General features: G+C 38.4%; 1 long non-coding RNA gene across 2 annotated transcripts in view; it reads right to left on the minus strand.

Annotated features, from left to right (window-relative positions):
* LOC143929616 (uncharacterized) overlaps positions 1-16,629 on the minus strand; it is a 106,780-nt gene that overhangs the window by 78,906 nt on the left and 11,245 nt on the right. For both annotated transcript variants that reach the window (XR_013262552.1, XR_013262551.1), the window contains exon 2: positions 15,329-15,403. This is a non-coding gene — a long non-coding RNA (uncharacterized LOC143929616). The remainder of the gene's footprint in view (positions 1-15,328; positions 15,404-16,629) is intronic.

The following is a 16,629-nucleotide window of genomic DNA, read 5'->3' on the forward strand; positions in this document are numbered from 1 at the left end:
CTGGGTATATATTCTTTGTACTGTATACAGTACAGAACCCAGGTATATATTCTATTCACTTTATATAGACTAGGACATACAATCAATACTGTTTACAATTATGGATGACTATCAATTTCAGCTTCATAAACAAGCAACTCTACACAATGTTGCTACACAAGAGGGAAAAAATCATCCAGGTCCTCCAAGGATCAGTTTATTGCATCAATAATTGCTCAGTTATTTTTTTTTCTAAATTCTATCTCTTTCCACAACTTAATCACTCTTACTGCAAAAACTTCTTTCAGAAAATGATGGTCACTGCATACAGCATACATCAGCCACTGCTAGTACTGATAGTATATATTATTCCATGAACAGAACCACAGAACCGTATATATATATATATATATATATATATATATATATATATATATATATATATATATATATATATATATATACTTTATATAGTATATTATTTTATACTGGACAGGATCTGGGCATATATTATTATGATCACCATTGACAGAACCTATTGTATATTGCACTCAGGACACTTTCACAAGTAGTTATTTTATATTAATATATACACTATATTACCAAAGGTATTGGGACACCTGCCTTTACACGCACATGACCTTTAGTGGCATACCAGTCTTGGTCTATAGGGTTCAATACTGAGTTGGCCCACCCTTTGCAGCTATAACAGCTTCAGCTCTTCTGGGAAGGCCGTCCACAAGGTTTAAGAGTGTGTCTATGGAAATATTTCACCCTTCTTCCCGAAGTCCATTTGCGAGGACAGGCACTGACTTTGGATGAGAAGGCCTGTCTCGCAGTCTCTGCTCTAATTCATCCCAAAGGTGTTCTATCGGGTTGAGGTCAGGACTCTGTGCAGGCCAGTCAAGTTCCTCCATCCTAAACTCGCTCATCCATGTCTTTATGGACCTTGCTTTGTGCACTGGTGTGCAGTCATGTTGGAACAGGAAGGGGCCATCCCCAAACTGTTCCCACAAAGTTGGGAGCATGAAATTGTCCAAAATGTCTTGGTATGCTGACGCCTTAAGAGTTCCCTTCACTGGGACTAAGGGGCCAACCCCTGAAAAACAACCCCCACACCATAATCCCCTCCACCAAATGATTTGGACCAGTGCACAAAGCAATGACATTGAGCTTGTTTACTTCCTGAATCAATGTGTGTGTCATTTCCGGTTCATCGGAGTGTCAGCTGACGTGTCATTTCCGGTCTTACAGGATCTGGGTGGATATAATGGGCCTTTGATCAACATCCCACCCTGAGATAATTATCTCAGTGTGTGGGATGTTCATGTCAAGTTTTTGGCATGAATTGGAGTGCCATGGGACAGTCAATTAGGAGAAGGGAGAGGCCCCCCCCCTACCCAGAGCACCAATCATCTGATTTATTGGACGGTGCCTGGGGATGGGCTCTTAAAAAAAAACACCCACCAGATATAAACTGGACTCTGGTGGCAGATGGTCTTGGCTATTTCTGGCATGATGTAGACAGTAAACAGAACAAGGGCACACACACCTCTTCAGGCAAAAATGGACACACCCGGTCCAAGGTGCTAATCCCGCCTCGTCACCGTAGGTGATATCAAGAAGAGAAGAAAAGAATCGATCGCACACTTGAATCCAAAAGATGCTGCAGAGGTTTCTTTGTTCTCATGAGCCAGACAAAATTGCAATGATGATCAGTTGACGCATTTCACACGAACGGAACCGTTCACAAACACGGTTCTTTTTGTGTGAAACGCGTCAACTGATCATCATTGCAATTTTGTCTGGCTCATGACAACAAAGAAACCTCTGCAGCATCTTTTGGATTCAAGTGTGCGATCAACCTTTTCTTCTTTTATTGATGATGTAGACAGTGGTCGTGAGGAATAGTGAACAAATGGTGAGTCTCCTTTCTTGCACTATATATATATGTGGACTTTATTTGGCACATATATGCTTGTGAAAAAAGATAAGATAAGTTGCGCTCAAAAATCAATACATAATATGAACATAATAATCCAAAAAGTGCTCGTATGAGTCCATTCAGCAACAGAGGCAGAGTGAAGGAAAACAGCTACCGTATTTATCGGCGTATAACACGCATCGCGTATAACACGCACCCCAAGTTTAGGAGGGAATTTTAAGGAAAAAACTTTTAGGAGGGAAATTTAAGGAAAAAAAACTTACATTTAAATGCCCATCAATGCAGCCTTGTCAGTGTCCATCTGAAGCCTCGTCAGCGTAATTTGCAGCCTTGTCATGCAGCCTGTCCGTCATGCAGCCTTGTCATGCAGCCTGTCTGTCATGCAGCCTTGTCATGCAGCCTGTCCGTCATGCAGCCTTGTCATGCAGCCTTGTCATGCAGTTTGTCTGTCATTGATGTCAGCTAATGTTTTTAAAAATGCCGCCGCCGAGATGTCTTGTTTATCTCGGCGGCACCCGGAAGTTCTTGGCAGCTTTCGGCCGCCTCGGCCCTTCTCGGCGGCTTTCGGCCACTCTCGGACCTTCTCGGCGGCTCTCGGCCACCTCGGCCCTTCTCGGCGGCTTTCAGCCGCTCTCTGCCCTTCTCCGCGGTTTTCGGCCGCCGAGAAGGGCCGAAAGCCATGAGAAGGGCCGAAGGCGGCCCAAAGATGCCGAGAAGGGCCGAAGGCAGACGAAAGCTGCCGAGAAGGTCCGAGAGTGTCCGAAAGCCACCGAGTACGACCGAGGCGGCCGAAGGCCCAAAAATCGCGCGGAAATCGCGGAGGCTCGGCGTATAACACGCACCCGCGATTTCCCCCTGATTTTAAGGGGAAAAAAGTGCGTGTTATATGCCGATAAATACGGTAATTAGATGAATGAACAACAATCTAAGGAAGTGATTCTCAACCAGGGTTCCTCCAGAGGTTGCTAGGGGTTCCTTCAGCATTGGGCAATTTCTGCCTCTCAGATAAGTTCCCACTGACACCATTGTTTTTTTTAGCTATATGTAAGGAGGTAATTCTTCCCAATGGCAACAAGTGTAAGGACCGTTCTTCCCACTGACCATCACACTAATGTATCATGAGTTGTAGATTTTACATTTTTAGCCGGGGTTCCCCGAGACCAGAGAACTTCTTCAAGGGTTCCTCTCTGTTGAAAAGGTTGAGAAAGGTTGATCTAAGGTGCTGATGCACAGCAAAATCCAAAAGGAACCCTCCACCTTGTGACGTCACCAACACTAAAGTCGGGATGTGCTCTTACCCCAAGTAATGGACGTTCTATTATGGAAGGTCACATGGGCACTTGGATATCCCAGCTGTAACTTATCCACAGAAGATACAGTGTGGGTGGTGTTCGCCTCACAAGCCCTTTCTCCTGCACTGAGCACAGGACCTGGGTGTATATTCTGCTCACTGCATACAGGGCAGGACCCAGGTATATATTGTACTCACTTTATACAAGACCCGACCTGGGTATATTTTTTGCTCACTGTATACAGGACAGGACCTCGGTATATATTCTACTCATTGTACACAGTACAGGACCTGGGTAAATATTCTCCTCACTATATACAGGGTGGGACCTGGGTATATATTCTGGTCACTATATGAAGGACAAGACCTGGGTATATATTCTGGTCACTGTATAAAGGACAGGACCTGGGTATATATTTCGGTCACTGTATACAGGACAGGACCTGGGTATATATTCTACTCATTGTACACAGGACAGGACCTGGGTAAATATTCTCCTCACTATATACAGGGTGGGACCTGGGTATATATTCTGGTCACTATATGAAGGACAAGACCTGGGTATATATTCTGGTCACTGTATAAAGGACAGGACCTGGGTATATATTTCGGTCACTGTATACAGGACAGGACCTGGGTATATATTCTGGTCACTGTATACAGGAGAGGACCTGGGTATATATTCTACTCTGTATACAGGACAGGATCTGGGTATATATTCTACTTACTGTATACAGGACAGGACCTGGGTATATATTCTGGTCACTGTATACATGACAGGACCTGGGTATATATTCTACTCACTATATACAGGATAGGACCTGGGTATATATTCTACTAACTGTATACAGGACAGGACCTGGGTATATATTCTGGTCACTGTATACATGACAGGACCTGGGTATATATTCTACTCACTATATACAGGACAGGACCTGGGTATATATTCTGGTCACTGTATAAAGGACAGGATCTGGGTATATAATCTACTCACTGTATACAGGACAGGATCTGGGTATATAATCTACTCACTGTATACAGGATAGGATCTGGGTATATAATCTACTCACTGTATACAGGACAGGACCTGGGTATATATTCTACTCACTGCATATAGGGCAGGACCTGGGTATATATTCTGGTCACTGTATACAGGACAAAATCTGGGTATATAATCTACTCACTGTATACAGGACAGGATCTGGGTATATAATATACTCAATGTATACAAGACAGGATCTGGGTATATAATCTACTCAATGTATACAGGACAGGATCTGGGTATATAATCTACTCAATGTATACAGGACAGGATCTGGGTATATAATCAACTTACTGTATACAGGACAGGACCTGGGTATATATTCTGGTCACTGTATACATGACAGGACCTGGGTATATATTCTACTCACTGCATATAGGGCAGGGCCTGGGTATATATTCTGGTCACTGTATACAGGACAAAATCTGGGTATATAATCTACTCACTGTATACAGGACAGGATCTGGGTATATAATCGACTTACTGTATACAGGACAGGACCTGGGTATATATTCTGGTCACTGTATACATGACAGGACCTGGGTATATATTCTACTCACTATATACAGGGCAGGACCTGGGTATATATTCTGGTCACTGTATAAAGGACAGGATCTGGGTATATAATCTACTTACTATATACATGATAGGATCTGGGTATATAATCTACTCACTGTATATAGGGCAGGACCTGGGTATATATGAACATAATCCAAAAAAGTGCTCGTATGAGTCCATTCAGCAGTGAAGTAAAACAGTTAATTAGATGAATGAACAACAATCTAAGGTGCTGATGCACAGCAAAATCCAAAAGGAACCCTCCACCTTGTGACGTCACCAACACTAAAGTCAGGATGTGCTCTTACCCCAAGTAATGGACGTTCTATTATGGAAGGTCACATGGGCACTTGGATATCCCAGCTGTAACTTATCCACAGAAGATACAGTGTGGGTGGTGTTCGCCTCACAAGCCCTTTATCCTGCACTGAGCACAGGACCTGGGTGTATATTCTGCTCACTGCATACAGGGCAGGACCCAGGTATATATTGTACTCACTGTATACAGGACCCGACCTGGGTATATTTTTTGCTCACTGTATACAGGACAGGACCTGGGTATATATTCTACTCATTGTACACAGGACAGGACCTGGGTAAATATTCTCCTCACTATATACAGGGTGGGACCTGGGTATATATTCTGGTCACTGTATAAAGGACAGGACCTGGGTATATATTTCGGTCACTGTATACAGGACAGGACCTGGGCATATATTCTGGTCACTGTATACAGGACAGGACCTGGGTATATATTTTACTCACCATATAAGTTTGAATAAAGACACCAGTCCATCTAGTTCAACCTGAGTGAGTGTCTACAATTGTCCCTATCCCTGTACATTGCACACTCACATCGGTCCTTACCCTCAAGGAGCCCACAATCCAAAGTCCCCATTCATAAACTTGGGCCAATCTTGGACAGAAGCCAATTAACCTACCGGCATGTCTTTGGAGTTCTGGTCTGGTTCTGGTCTGGAGGATCTGGGTATATAATCTACTCACTGTATACAGGAAAAGACCTGGGTATATATTCTACTCACTGTATACAGGATAGGATCTGGGTATATATTCTGGTCACTGTATACAGGACAGGATCTGGGTATATATTATACTCACTGTATATAGGGCAGGACCTGGGTATATATGAACATAATCCAAAAAAGTGCTCGTATGAGTCCATTCAGCAGTGAAGTAAAACAGTTAATTTGATTAATGAACAACAATCTAAGGTGCTTATGCAAAACAAAATTCAAAAGGAACCCTCCACCTTGTGACATCAACAACAGTAAAGTCAGGATGTGCTCTTACCCCAAATTATGGACGTTCTATTATGGAAGGTCACATGGACATTTGGATATCCCAGCTGTATCTTATCCACAGAAGATACAGTGTGGGTGGTGTTTGTCTCACAAGCCCTTTCTCCTGCACTGAGCTCAGATCATCCGGATAACCCAGCGATACCAAAAATAAACAAGGGGCTCCACTAGTGTAAAAAACCTTCTTATAGGTGTTTATTTAAATGGCAACAATGTAGCTATTTGCCAGCACACCAAGGATCGGCACAAAGTGACGTCCAAGCGGGTAGTTTATTGCATGATCACAACACAAGAAAGGTGTATCGTTTCGGAGCCACACAGGACCCCTTCATCAGCATGTGTCCTCACATGCCTGATAAAGGGGTCCTGCGTGACTCCGAAACATTGCACCTTTCTTGTGTTGTGATCATGCAATAAACTACCCGTTTGGACGCCACTTTGTGCCGATCCTTGGTATGCTGGCAAATATGTACGTTGTGACTTGAACCACTATTCAAACCTTGAGAGCTTATAACAGGAAGGTGTGCGATGGGAATAAGAAGTATTATTTAAATGGTAATGCACTTGAACAAGTGTCCAAAGACAGTGCACAGAATATTGAATAGAGCAGCAAGCGGTACCGATAAAACGAATGTGATGACAGGTCTGTGTATCCTCTGCCCGACCGGTTTCGTCGCAAATGGACTTCATCCCAGGGCATGAGGAACACTTCCTGTCACCACAATAAGTATCCAGCCAAACCTCGTTCTCATCGACAAACCTGCAGGTTCAAAGATTTGTGACCGAGCCTCACTTTTGAGTGCACCAAAGCAACTCCGAGCCTCGCTTGTGTCAGGAGGACCGGGCACTGTGTAATGCTAATCACACCGGACATGACGTCCTCGTGACTCTGGTGTCCGAAAAAAAAAAAGAAAAAATGATGATAAAAAAAATGTACAATGTGCTGTTAAAATTAAAAAATAAATAAAAATATAAGTAATGGACCGGGGCGTAGCTGGTGTTATGAACATCATATACTCAATAAAAAAATAATAATTGCCCTTCTTTAAAGCGGACAAAACACTAAATAAATTCAAGAGTTATACCAATACAAAATGTTAAATACATAGCAATATAGAAAACATTTGCTAAAAATAGTGAATAAAACAGGTTTAGGAATTGTTTAAAAAGCTAATTACTTCCGAATCCACAATTAAACCATGCAGAATATAACTTTTAAGGCTATAGATCCACTTGATCTCCATTCTGGAGATGTTCTCTCACCTTGAGACTTCCCCTCCAGTGGGGGACAAAGTGGATCTCTATTGTGAACGAGATCATAGAAGCATGAGACACTATGATTCTTGTACCCTTTTATGATGTTACCAATATGCTCATTAAGTCTAACGTTAAGAGCCCAGGTAGTCTGGCCCACATATTGTAACCCGCATTGGAGAAGGTAGTGTTAGAAGTCCAACATCTCTTTATTCTTATGGCTGCTAAATTGGCAAGTCGACACCTGCCCCATTTAAAGTAGCCCACCAGACTATGAAAGAAGGAAGGTCTAGATGGAGGGTCAAGGACACTTTGCACTATCCTGTCCTTAATAGAAGATGCACCCCTATATCCAACTTGAGGTCTTGGTGGAAGTAAAGGTGCAAGCACATTATCATCAACTACTTGAGCCCTGGAAGATTTGGCTGCTCAATGACCAGAGCATTTTTTGCGATTCGGCACTGCATCGCTTTAACTGATATCTACGTTGTCGCGTGACGCTGTACCCAAAATTGACGTCTTTTGCATTTTTTCCCCGCAAATAGAGATTTCTTTTGGTGGTATTTGATCATCTCTGTGGTTTTTATTTTTTTGCGATATAATCAAAAATGAGCAACAATTTTGAAAAAAAAAACACAATATTTTGTACTTGCATTATTAAATATCCCACCGCTCTTTCACCACCCCAAAGATACTGCTTGCGTGACTTTTTCTTTCGCTCCTGCAAGCGCACCGCCACCAGTGTGAAAGCACTTGCCCTTTTACACTGGGGCAGCAGGGGAGGCGATTTTCAGGCCAGTTATAGGTGCTATTTTTAGCCCAAAAGCGCCTGAAAAACACCCCAAGTTTGAAAGACCTCTAAAGAAAGTGGAGGCGACCAACTTGCTTTCCTCCACTTTAATATCTAGATCTAAAAAATATATTTGTGACCAACTAATTTCATAATTGAGGACAATCCCTCTGTCATTCTGATTAAGGGAATCAAGAAAATCCATTAATGAGATGGAATCACCTTTGCACGGGAGGAGGAAATCATCTATATAATGAGACCGAAGAACCAAATTAGGTCTCTGCTGGGCATATATATATTTTACATACATGTGAATTTCCCAGATTTATCTACTCTATCCTTAGAGATGGTAATACAATCTTTGTAATACTTCTAAAAAACATCCAACTTTCCAGATACAACAGGATCACTTGGAGATATATATATATATATATATATATATATATATGAATTCTATATCTCCTGTAAGTTCCGTCTTTTAAACAATGAGATATTCCATTATATATTTTCTGTGCTAATGACATTATCCAACTTTGTAGGATATAGCTACAATGTCCCCTTTTTATTTTTATCTAGTGGTGTTGTTTCCCATGGGCCGGTAGGTTCATATCTATATCCGGACCTCGACAGCATACATATACATGTATATACTATCTACATCATTTCACGTTTTTATCATAAATATGCAAGTGTGAGCTGCACACATGTATTGAAGGTATGATATACTGAGTGTATAGGATCAAATATGTAAGATCCATTCTGTTTTCTTTTTTTTTCTTTTCTCTCTCTTACTGAATTATGGTTTGCTATGCATGAGAATAGTACATTTGAACCTTGTACATGTTTTTTTTTCTTACTTATATATGTTGATACAGCTATCATGCACAGTATTGAGAATAATTTTGTAGAAATATTTTAAATTATTTTTTCTATTTTTAGTCACACGCAATATTTGCTTGTATGGTTTTGAAGAAGCGGACGTCCGCGAAACGCATCACCAGATCAAGCAAATTTAAGAAATATATATAATCATGTAACTGTAACGTTTGTATGACAAGATACACCTTACGGTGTGTGTGTTGTTTTTTTTACTTGACTCAATTATATCTTTTTATCTATGTATTAAATGTAATAAAATATTTTTTTTATTATACTTTTGGCATTTTATGTTCTTAGAGGCATATGTAAAGTCCTGCACTAAACACTTGTAGTAACCCCCTCCTCCTTCTTCCAAAAACATGTGTATATGGGATGATGCCAATAAGAAAATTTCCTGCACTAGTGGATTGATCCTCAGCTCACACCACATCACATACTATAGAGCCAAATGGTGGCATTGCCTTTAAAATTGGGAGCATTATCAATATCTAGAGACAAGTCTTGTATACAGAAGATCAGAACTTACTGGGCTTACCATTACCAAACATATAACTATACAGCATTATGTGATCTAAAAAATATAAAAATGTAGATAGGTAGATTGATCGATAGATAGATATACTGCATTAGATCTACATATGCATTTATACCTATCTATCTATCTATTTATCTATCTATCTATCTATCTATCTATCTATCTATCTCTATCTATCTATCTATTTATCTATCTATCTATCTATCTATCTATCTATCTATCTATCTATTTATTTTTCTAGTATGTCATAGATAGTTAGATAGATACATAGATAGATTTATTTAAAAATATAAAATGCAGATAGATAGATAGATAGATATAAATGCATATGTAGAATATCTATCTATCTATCTATCTATCTATCTATCTATCTACATTTTATATTTTAGGAATAAATAAATATATGTATGTTTGTATCTATCTATCTATCTATCTATCTATCTATCTATCTATCTATCTATCTATTATATACAAGATAGATAGATAGATATTCTACATATGCATTTTTATCTATCTATCTATCTATATATCTATCTATCTATCTATTAATCGAGTATGTAATAGAGATAGATAGCTAGATAGATACATAGATACATAGATAGATTTATGTATTTAAAAATATAAAATGTAGATAGATAAATATATAGCTAGATAGAGAGATAGATATACTGTATTGGGTCTACATATGCATTTCTATCTATCTATCTATCTATCTATCTATCTATCTATCTATCTATCTATCTATCTATCTATCTATCTATCTATAATATACTAGTATAGATATATATTTTTAAATACATAAATCTTTCTATGTATCTTATTTAGTTACTTATTTAAAAATATAAAATGTAGATAGGTAGATAGATAGATATTTAAATAGCAACATATGTATACAGTACATAGAGTAGATGGTATAAAATGTGGATATCTATCTATCTATCTATCTATCTATCTATCTATCTATCTACCTATCTACATACTATTTTCCAGGCGTTACATAAGTATATACACATTTACATTGCACCCTGTATAGTTACTGTATGCTATGCTTAACAATATGCCTAAATTAGGGATATGACAAATGTCTTGATTCAGAACGTACAGAAGGTTCCGCAACACCCCATCACTGTCAACTAATAAACACATTGTGGTGAAGCTTCTATTGGTGTGGCTGGTTATGTAGTTGCTACCATTTATTTCTATGTGACTGTATATGGTCAGTGCATGGAAAGGCTCTATCCACATAATGTGGCCACGTTTCTAATATTAGATCATTGATACAAGAAATGTTACATCTCACTCCCTACAATGAATACCTATAATTGGACTAAAATGCAATCTCTTATGCTCACTGTATAGGCTGAATTCACAAAGCTAACAAACCAGAATAAGGATACTTATTTTTAAAAAGTGACAGTTATTTTCAGCTGCAAAGAAAGAAAGAAAGAAAGAAAGAAAGAAAGAAAGAAAGAAAGAAATTAAGATATGAATAGATAGGTTAATGCATACGTGGATCGATCGATCTATAAATCAATCTATCTAATAAATTATTAGTCCTTCTCAGTTTTGACTGTGGTATTTTATTTGTCCCCTATATATTGTTCCTAGAGTCGCTACTCTATCTATCTATCTATCTATCTATCTATCTATCTATCTATCTATCTATCTATCTATCTATATTGCAGTCTGTCCTGTACTGATGTGGGTAATGCATGTTAAAGCATTCATTCTAACGCTCATTAGCACAACACAAAAGTCTGAATGAGCCCTAAATAAATCAAACCCACTTTGCATTAAAGGGAGAAAAAAATGACATATAATATTCCCTACACATACCATTGTACCTATTTACATGGAGTCACATCCATATAAAAATATGTCACAAAAGTCACATGTATATATAATATATACTTGTATATCTACTCAGGAGTAGGACATATTCTATGCAACTGATGTACATAAATTGGGTATATTGTATATGCCCCCTATAGATAAAATAAGGTCTGATAATCAAGCTAAGCTAATAGCTAAGCTATTCTCCGGAAGTGGTGACTTCTCAGAGAACACCACCTGAGTATGTATTTTACTTACGTCTCAGAAGTCAGAAGTTGTTTCATACTAAATACATGCTATATACGGTATACACAATGACCATAGATAGTATATACTACACCTACTTCACACTGTACAATACACAAGCTAAATTTTAAGACTATGCTATCTACGCTATACCCAGGCCTGGGTTTAGAAACATACTGTGTATACCAGGGGCGGACTGACAACTCATGAGGCCAAGGGCAATAGGAGATTATGGGGCCCCCAGGCCATCAGAGATTATGGGGCCATGCAGTATACACAAACACACACACACACAGTATACATTCACACAGTATATACAGACATGTTTCTATTGACTGAGAAGGTACTGGAGAGGTGGGGCAGCTATAATCTCTGGATTTTTAGACCAAAAGGATGTCGGTAAGGGACATTTCAGAGACCGATGTAAATAAAACACAGATTTTTACATACTGTCCCTGGTTTTACTGAGGCTGGCAACCCTGATGGGGCCCCCTAGTGGCCCGGGGGCCCTCGGGCAGTGCCCGAGTGGACGAATGGTCAGTCTAGTGTATACATACAATGCATAGAGGACAGGGCCTTGTATAAGTTATGCATCCATGGGTGCAGTACACAGGGTATGAACATGTATTTTTCAGAATGCACATAGATGAGGATCCATTACATACACTGGGCTGTATAGGAGAAAGGATTACAGCATGTACTATACCCTATAAATACTGCATACTTACAGGAATAAATATAAATATATATATATATATATATATATATATATATATATATATATATATATATACAGTATATATATATATATATATATATATTTATTTATTTACATATATATATATAGATATATGTGCGTGTGTAATATATATATGCTGTACATCAAATGCTGTGAAACTGATTTATGAAACCTGCAATAAGGACGTTTGGAACTCTTGCCCAAAGCAACAAATCAAGTGTCTTGTCTTAAAATAATGAATGAATTTGATTGTTATTGGCAGCAAACTATTTTTGCTCTTATTTCTCTAAATAATCTGTATGCACTAAACCGAGAGTAGACATTGTATGGGTAGAACTTATAATAGATTTTACAATCAACTCTTTGGGGTACCCAAGTGATTAGATATGACTTTTATCTATGTTTTAATTTTGAGATACACAGTGAGTTGTACGCTGTTATGCACATGGCTATGTACACCCATTGGCTGGGGTATGCCCCAATGGCCCCGTTTTGTACCTTTACAGCAAAAATTTCCAATAAAAATAATATATATATATATATATATATATATATATATATATATATATATATATATATACATAGATATATGACTTTTATCCTACTGGTTCTGTTGGGGGAAATAATATTTTCAGGTTCTCAACCAATAGGAAAATTACTCTCTGGGCCTCAACATAAAAGAGGCTGAGCATCTGAGTAGTCAGTATAGTCAGGATGGACATTGTATAGTAGAACCTACATTGGAGTCTACAAACTTTTTTGGTAACCCAAGTGATTAGATATGATTTTTATTTTACTGGTTCTGTTGGGGGTCATTTTTTTTTATTTTTTTTGTATCCCTTCCATAGAATACACCCCTCTACACTATAGACAGACCAGGCCCTGGTGCCTGCTTCATACATTTAGTGCTGGAGGTAATGGTCTTGACCAGTGGTCTCCAAACTGCAGCCTGGGGCTGGGATGTGGATGTTTACTTGCCTTTATCTGGCCCTTGGGGCACTATTCTTCCCACTGACACTAACAGTGGGGCACTTGTCCTCCAATTGACACTAACAGTGGGGCACTATTCCTCCAATTGACACTAACAGTGGGGCACTATTCCTCCAATTGACACTAACAGTGGGGCACTATTCCTCCACACTATTTTTGCCAATGATACCAAGAATGGGGCACTATTTCTCTTACTGACACTAACAATGGGGTACTTTTCCTCCCAATGATACCAATGATGGGGCACTAATCCTTCCATTTTCATTAGCGATGGGACACTATTCCCCCCACTGACATCAGCGATGGGACACTAATCCTCCCACTGACATCAGCGATGGGACACTACTTCTCTCCCTAATACCAAATGTGGTGGTTTACTCCCACTGATGCCAGGAAAATTTCCACTCCCGCTGGCCACAGTCCAGCCCCTCTAAAGTCTGAATTTGGCCTTTTATTTAGAAAGCTTTGAGACCCCTGATCTAGACGCAGCCTTTGTGTCCCCCTGATTCCACTATCTGCTACAGTGACACTCTCCTGTCTTTCTGAATTTAAAAATGAAAGCTGGGTTTACTGAGCAAAAGGGTATGATATCAAAATAAAGACTTTTTAAAATGACTCAGGGTCAGTTCACACCATAAAAACGCATTCCAGATCCGTTCCGGGATGCGTTTCTGCATGTGCATCTTTGATGCGTTTCCGGATGCATTACAGGTGCTTTTTTTCCTACTTTTTTTCCTGTTTTTTTTTTCTACTATTCTAGGGGTCCAGTGCATTTTTGATGCATTCTACTGTATTCCAGTACAGTACTGTGCAGGAAAAGTGTAGCATTTTCTACTTTTTTTTTTTCATGGAACTGAAAAGCCCTGGAACTGACTGTACTGGTGTGAACTATGCCATTGGAAAACGTATAACCAACTTTCCATGCGTTTTTGATGCAGAGCAAGAGCTCTCTGGACTGCATGTGGTGAGAACTGGCCCTAAAAAAAGAGCAATACTTTTACCTCACTCTCCAAAAGGGAAATCAGTTATAATTCAGGATGCAGCACCCTGAAATGTTTTTAATTTGTGACTAAGCACTGACAATAGGGCTCGCATAGAGCAAATCATAGGGGAGATTATATTAAATCATGGTTGGCGAACTGCAGCATGCTGAGTGTTGCCCACACACAGAAGCTCAGGTTCAACCACCTGCTTTTCTGGATTTACAACGCATAAGCCTAACTCTGCATTTTTTTTATTCTGCTGATCTACAGCAAGCTTTATTGGTTCTGGATAGGTTAGACAGGCATTCTCTTCCTCGTAAGATGTAACTTTGTCCCCTAACATGTTTTGCCTAATAGACTTTATCAGACCTGATTCTCTGTGGGGCATGAATGACATCATTATTGTGAGAGGTCTTTTTTTTGTTATATGGGTACATATCAGTTTAATGATGTCATATATATATATATATATATATATATATATATATATATATATATATATATATGTGTGTGTGTGTTATTTATTTATTTTGCCAAGTAGGATTCACCCCATTCACAAGACTAGGTTCCCTCATTTATTACTCTTCAGTCAGTCATTTGCTTTGTATAGGTCATATAGATAGATAGAAAGATAGATATATAGATAGATAGATAGATAGATAGATAGATAGATAGATAGATAGATAGATAGATAGATAGACGGGTAGATAGTTTTTTTGAAAGATGATATATATATATATATATATATATATATATATATATATATATATATATATAATTTTTTATTTTTTTTGCCTAGTAGGATTCATCTTTAAGACTAGGGTTCTCTCATTTATTACTCTTCAGTCATTTACTGTGTATACATCATATGAAGACCGAGCTATGTATGCCCTTTCTGGTGTGTGGGGGTATTGGCCATTGTACAGAAAGTTACCATATCCTCACCTTAACATGGCAAAGGCTCAGTCTGCTTTCAAAAAGTCATGTCATAGATGAAGAATACCTGGACATTGAGGCAGCCTAAAAACAAAACAAAAAAACAATGAGGGATCAATGACACATACTGTATCTGTACATATATACAGTCATTTTTCATATACACTATCGGAGCATTCATCAATGTCATATACAATAAAAATGACCTTGTATGAGAACGCTCCATATATGGGCCTTACATGGCGGGAATTCACCCTATATATTAAGTATGAATCTATATAGCTTGAACACCCCATTAGGTTTGCCAGTTCCCCATTTAATTATTGGCATTATACAGGTTGCATGTCTTGTTAGATTGGGTCAGTGCTGGGATTTTAATCATTCACAGAACCTGAGTAATTCATGTGCATCAGTAATTCAAGGAACTGTTTGGCAAACCAGCTCATATGTAATAAGAAAGATGATACGTAGCAGGAAAATACCACCAAAAATAGGAATGACTTTAGACAGTATAAGAACCCCCTCCCACCACAATAATTAAATCATTACAAGATGAGATTTACCATCCACCATTAGATGGACCCCACACAATAGAACCCCACCACCCAGGGTTGGATGGTACTATAGAAAGGGGTGACAGTAAAAGTTGAGAAAGAGATAGATAGATAGAAAGATAGATAGATAGATAGATAGATAGATAGATAGATAGATAGATAGATAGATAGATAGATAGATAGATAGATAAAATATAGATAGATAGATAGATAGATAGATAGATAGATAGATAGATAGATAGATAGATAAAATATAGATAGATAGATAGATAGATAGATAGATAGATAGATAGATAGAATATAGATAGATAGATATATAGATGGATAGATAGATAGATAGATAGATAGATAGATAGATAGATAGATAGATAGATAGATAGATAGATAGATAGATTGATTATCTGGGCTAATATATTTTAAGGTAGACACAAAACCTTCCTGTCTAGTTACTCTGCAACTACAAGACACAGATTATCCTAAAAATGATGGAACCTTCTATGACATGAACTTCCAATGGGTAACTATTGAAAACAATCAGTATCACAAAAAGACCCTTGTTACATAACACACCATACTTATAACAACTCTTGGTCCTTATTACATTTTCCTCTAGTCTGTGAATCATTAAAGTTACCATAAACATGGCCTGATATTATAATATGATAGGCTTACAGGTATCACAGTTAGAAGAGGGTGAAGCCACCAAGGTATTATTACTTTGGTTCTCATGTGGACTTCATGGACTTATAGCCCTAT

Source organism: Lithobates pipiens, unplaced genomic scaffold (assembly GCF_037356315.1).
Source record: "Lithobates pipiens isolate NorthernLeopardFrog02 unplaced genomic scaffold, aLitPip1_a1.2 Scaffold_24, whole genome shotgun sequence".
Classification (NCBI taxonomy): Eukaryota; Metazoa; Chordata; class Amphibia; order Anura; family Ranidae; genus Lithobates; species Lithobates pipiens.